The following is a 6,000-nucleotide window of genomic DNA, read 5'->3' as shown; positions in this document are numbered from 1 at the left end:
CTTCAGCGCCCTTTTGTACTGATTCTCCAACTCTCTGGAGCTCTACCAGAAGGTTGAACTTCATTCTGCTGCTTTTGGAGCTGTGATTGCGGTGAGTGCTGTCTGACTAAAACCTCTCAGGTGTTCAGTTGGGTTGAGATCTGGGGACTGTGAAGGTCACAGCAAACGATTCGCATCATTTTTATATTTATCAAACCATCCAGTGACCCCTCGTGTGCTGTTAATGTGAGGAAGAAACCCCTCCATCCATTATCTATACATCGCTTAATCCTCACTAGGGTCATGGGGGGCTGGAGTCTATCCCAGCTGACTTAAGATGAAGGTCTCACAGGGCCACACTTAGAGACAGACAACCAAGCACACTCACATTCACACCTACGGACAATTTACAATCACCAATTAACCTCAACATGTTTTTGGACCTTGTGGGAGGAAGACGGAGAACCCGGAGAGAACCCACACTGCACGGGGAGAACATGCAAACTCCACACAGAAAGACTCCAGGTGTCCTCACCAGGATGCGAACCGCCGACCTTCTAGCTGCGAGGCAACAGTGCTAACCACCGAGGTCTGAGGAAGAAACCTCTCCATCAGAACAGATATGTTCCATCGTAGATAAAGGTGACCACTTAGAAGTCTGTATTGATCTGCAGTCAGGCGATAAGAGGACCTTAACCATGCTCACAAACACAGCACACCGAGGCCACCACATCCCAGATCAGGTTTTTACTTTCATTTGTCATCCGTCTCTAAGTCACAGTGAAAAACACATCTGAGTGTCATTCGCTCAGTGATCTACACGAGTGAGACAGAAGTAGAGAATTGAATCAAATCTCTCACATGAGGTTGGAACACTTAAAAAAGTCGCTGTGGCTTTGTGCAATTAGCGAAGCGACAAGAAGTGTTGGCCTCCACACGCCTTTCTCACTTGTGTTGTTAGATCAGGAAGAGCAGGGCGAGAGCTGAACGCTTAAATTAGACTTCAACTGTATTCTTTTTGTTCCCTAAAAGTTAAATATACGACTGAAGCGGCTCAGTAACACACCTTTATCACATAAAAAGAGAGAACAACACGGAAACAGAAATCCGAGGTCGTGTTTTGCATTTCGCTGCATCTTTAATACTCACAATCAGTCATGAGCTGCTTGTGACACCAGAGAAGATGATTAACACACGAGGAGGTTTTGCTTCCTTCATAATTAGTCGGGTGAAAACGGCGGGTTATGAAAATGATTCCACGAAGTGTTCAGATTTCACTTTCGTGTTCTGGCGTCGTCTGTGTTGCACGAGATAATCTGGTTACAGCGAGTGGTGATGTAGCGGTTGTTTGTTGTGGCGGAGCTTCATTGGAGTTGCACACGTTGCTAATGCCAAGGGACTCTTGGCTCTCTGCTTCCTAACAACATTAAATGAATGGTCCACTTAGAATTAATGACTTCCTCACTGTGGACAAATTTGATTGTGTTAGGCTAACGACCAATCCTCAGCGAGAACCAGGACAACATTTAAGTAGAGCTACGATTGGTTCTGCCGCTGTTTAAGACCTTTATTGACGGTGCACACACACACACATAGGAGTGCTCACAAATGGGTGCACACACACACACATGCACGCACACCTTGAAATCAACACCTTCCCTCTGTTTCACAGTCAAGCAGGGGCAAGCAAATCGCACGGCTCCCCAGACAATATTATCTCATACGCACAGACAAATTACCTCTTTGTTTTAAGGACATGAGTATTTCTCAAAAAGAAAGAGGAAAAAAAAACACACTCGCACATTATGAAAATCCCTCCATAAATAGGAAAAAGAAAGCACTCAAAGGGAAGCTAAAGTGGCACTTATGGATACTGTTAGCGTTTTGCTCGGGCTAAAGAAATTCTCCTATTAAATGGGTCTCTCTCTCTCTTATTCAGTCTCGCCGGCTCGCCGCAGAACAGATCAAATGAAGGTTACGCTGTCCTCTCTCATGGCCTACATCCTGATGCCAGAGCTAATTGCATAATTTGTTTCAGAATTAACAGCTAATAGCAGTCTCTTCTAGGCTCGAGCCAGTCCCTCCCTCCATATACTCACTTACTGTTTTTTTTTTCCCTCCCCAACCTCTCATCCCATTATGTCTGTATTTCCAGAAGCTTTACAAAATGTAGAAAAAAACGAGCCCTGCTGGTGTAAATTACATTCATACCCGAGAAGGCAAAGTGGTGATGAATTACAGTCTAATTCTCATTGCTTATTGAATCTAATGGCATTGTTAAAATCTACAATGGACATTCCTCACTGTATTTGTCAAAGCAACTGGTGAAATATAAGACAAAAGAGGATTTATGGGGATGAAAAAGCGGCTCGTTTTGAAAGAATTATGAGCCGCATTTTGCCCACATGAATGGTCTTTTTTTTTTTTTCCCCTGCAGGAGCGTTGATAGCGGCCTCGTTCTGATCATCTGGCGCTTCTCCCACAGCGGGATGCGCATTAAACAAGCCCACCTTCACGCGTGTGCACGGAGGCCAGCCCGCTAACAGACGACCGAAGAGAGACAGATGAGCCGCTCCGGAGGTGGCCACTATAAGTCAATGCCCCCTCGCACCAGGCAATAACCTTCTCTCCTGTCCGTGTAATAACCAGCCTGAATTTCAAAATCAAACAAACAGGAAGAGGAGAGGAGGAGGAGGAGGAGGAAGGAGAGAGAGAGAGAGAGACAGGTACCGCAAAACAAAGAGACTCTGGATTCAATCAATACTGTAATCCTGCTGTCAATCACCGGCTGTATTAACCTGTGGTCGGAGGGTGTGAATGTTTTATCTGTTTATCTGGCCTGGACGCAACCGCAGCGACCGGCGCGTCCGTCTCACGGCATGGAAATGAGGCCGGCAGGAAGGGTTAGAGTTCTGATAACAGCCAGAACAAATATTTCACCGAGAAGTTCAATCGATAAATATGTGAGCGGTGCTGGGGAGTTTTTTTTTTTTTTCTCCTCCGTGTGCGCCTTTCATAAAAAAAAAACAACACATCACTGAAAGGCTACAGCGCAACCTCTTCACATTTGTCAAATTAAAGGTCACTTTAACCTAAAAAGTGGTGACGCTGTGGCAGGTGGCGAATTAGTTTACTTCTCCTCCGCCTGCGTTGGGAAAAAATTTGATTGCTAAGTCAAAAGGGTCGGCGGTGGTGAGAGTGTTGTCGACTAATCACGTGACTTGACCCGGGTAGCCAGTGATCTGTATCTGGCTCTCCCACGTTCCTCGTAGCTCGCGAACGGAGCCCCGGGCGCAAAAATCTTAATTAAGGTCCTTCCCCGACGCGCAACCTTCAGACGACGTCGCCGAAACAAATGCTGAGAAATAATGGAGAAGAAATACTTTAGGAAATAGCAGCCACTCATTCAAAACTCTTCACACCTTTGCCCGCATTTGGAATTTGATTGTAACCTCAGGTTGCCTTTTCTATTATGGTGGGAAATAATGTAACAACACACAGCACCGGCTTTTAAATTGAAATTTGACAGCTCTACCAAGCAGGCATGTGGGGGGAGAAAAAAAAAAAGGAGGCTCAATATTGCATATTCACAGAACGGCTCTCACACTCGTTTGCCTTTCTCTGCTTTTCATGTGAAAAGGACTATTGTTGCCATTTTCCTGCTGCGGGAAGCAGTCTTAATCCTTTTCCCTTTTTTACCTGGTTCATCTGGTGTCATTAATACTGTTGCAGCCAGTATGTTCAGGATGCACGGATGTGACAGGAGCCCGTGATGTGACACAGCTCTGTGTTTATTGCATGCAATCTTGAGGGGTAGTCTGACTGTAAATAAGCTGAGAATCCTTCTAAAATAATATAGGATTTAATTATTATGGCAAATGCAGGTTGTCACACGAGAAGGTAATCAGGAGTTTGCTGTACAGTTATCTTACTTGAAGTCAACTTCAAAGTTTGTGTCTACCTGGAGGAAAACTTCTCATTATTCAAATAAATGATCAGATGTGGTGTTATATGTAGTGCTGTGTCATTTCCAACATGACGTATTGTCACCATAGCACCCAATATCTGGTTGTTAACAGTATGGATCATATATAAAAGATGGACATAACCCCCCAGAGACCTTACTTGTCACCTGATTTATTACCTCACTAAGTATTTACCGACTATGTTTATGGTCCCATTTGCTAATTTCAAGTTTTCTTTACTACAGAATCGTGTTATTTTGTAAATTGTGGTTAATTGTCATTATCTGAAGCAGCGGTCTTCAACCTTTTTTGCACCACAGACCGGTTTTAAGCAAGAAATTTTTCTATGGACCGGTCATAACGCACCGAACAAATAATATGTGTTTTTTTTTTCTATTAAAAAGTTTAATAAATAAATAAAATTGCTTTTTATTGCTTAACATTTTGACTTTTTCTCTGTCTCAGTATCGAGTCTCTCCCACTTTCCAAAGCAGCTCTCCTGAGACGTTTGTTTTTGACGAACAGCTTCGTTTTGCAGCCGGGCATAAAAACTGACAGTCAAGTGACGGGAAGACGAGCTAGTCATGTTTCAAAATAAAACACCCTGCAGACTCCGCTGGAAACAAAAATAAACCAATAAAACGTTTTTATTCTATCTGTGCTGCCCGGTACCAAATGATGGTTGGGGACCGCTGATCTAGAGCACTAAAGAGGATAAGGGTATGCTTTAGGGGAGGACTACTTTGTGTTTGACCAGTTCTCAGTCAAATCCACCCCTCGCTTGTCACATCTGGTTCAAGAAATCAAGACGGCAACAGCCAAACTCCAAACTTGAAGCAGGTTCATTTTCTCATAGACTTCTATACAATCAGAGAAGTCGCCCCCTGCTGGCCGTTAGAAAGAACTCAGGTTAAAGGCGCTTCCATGTTAGCTTCGCTTCCCAGACCTGCAGGTTACGTCCATCTTTTATATCCAGTGTATGAGTTAGAGCGATGACACATTTCGAGTCCCGGTAACAAGGCCGCCTCATCGAGGTGCGTCGCTCTGGAATCATCCAGTTGTAACGCATCAGTAGCTGATGTGCCGGCCGACGTCCGTTATTGGATGTGTGTGTCTCCGGTGTGTGTGTGTGTGTGTGCGTCATAACTCTTTCACTTTCAGCACTGGCCTCCTGTAAGCCTCCCCACAGCCGGAGCAATATCAGCAGCACCAGAGACAGCATGTGACCCAGCTTTACTCATCTCAGCTAAACCCATCTCTGCCACACACACACATAAACACAGAGGGAAATGCACATGCACCTACACACCTACACACCACATGAACGTACTATACACTGTGGAAAAAAAAACACACACACTCTGAAAGGGGAGAGCTAATAACAGTCTTACCTGCTTCACCGAATCAGCAGCAGCAAAGAGAGCAAGACAGAGGAGAGAAACAAAGAAGTTGATGTGAACGTCAGAAGGAAAAAAATAAAAAAAATCTGAGACAGGATTGTGATAAAAACAGGTTGTCCGCCCATGAAAAGAGCAGATAACACAGCCGTCAGGAAATTACTTTCTATATATACAGTACATGTGGCTTTTACAAACATATCCCTGCCTAATTAATCACTGCTCAATTAACATGGTTTAATTAGCGTAAACAAATGAAACCATACTTGAGATGAATGCGGCCTTTATCTTGTGCTGGTGGTATTGTCGGTGCTCCTGTGTACAAATTAAGAGCACATCAACAACAAACCCTGCTGCAGAGGGTCATTAGCTTTGCTCAAAGATTTCTGTCTGAACTCCGGCGAGGAGAACGAACACAACAAAAGGAACTTTGTTTTTCTTGCCAAAATGAGACTCAGTTGAATGTCAACAGCAGTGACGGCCCAATTTAAGCTGCGCATCGTTTCATCTTTGTGCTCCTTACGTTAGCAAAATGTTTGTGGCAGATGTGCGGTAAATATGTGGCTGATTTGCAGCAAAGAAACTACTTTTTTTTTAACAGAAAATGTTGCCATAAGTCGCCAAAGTTGGCCACTAGCGGCAACGTGTTCACTCGTGAC

The 6,000-nt window shown here is 44.1% G+C and overlaps 1 protein-coding gene across 1 annotated transcript in view; it reads right to left on the bottom strand.

Annotated features, from left to right (window-relative positions):
• Positions 1 to 6,000, bottom strand: part of adarb2 (adenosine deaminase RNA specific B2 (inactive)) — a 244,419-nt gene that overhangs the window by 141,215 nt on the left and 97,204 nt on the right. The window lies entirely within an intron of this gene.

Source organism: Stegastes partitus, unplaced genomic scaffold (assembly GCF_000690725.1).
Source record: "Stegastes partitus isolate 25-593 unplaced genomic scaffold, Stegastes_partitus-1.0.2 Scaffold724, whole genome shotgun sequence".
Taxonomy (NCBI): Eukaryota; Metazoa; Chordata; class Actinopteri; family Pomacentridae; genus Stegastes; species Stegastes partitus.
This window is presented reverse-complemented; position numbering and strand designations above follow the sequence as displayed.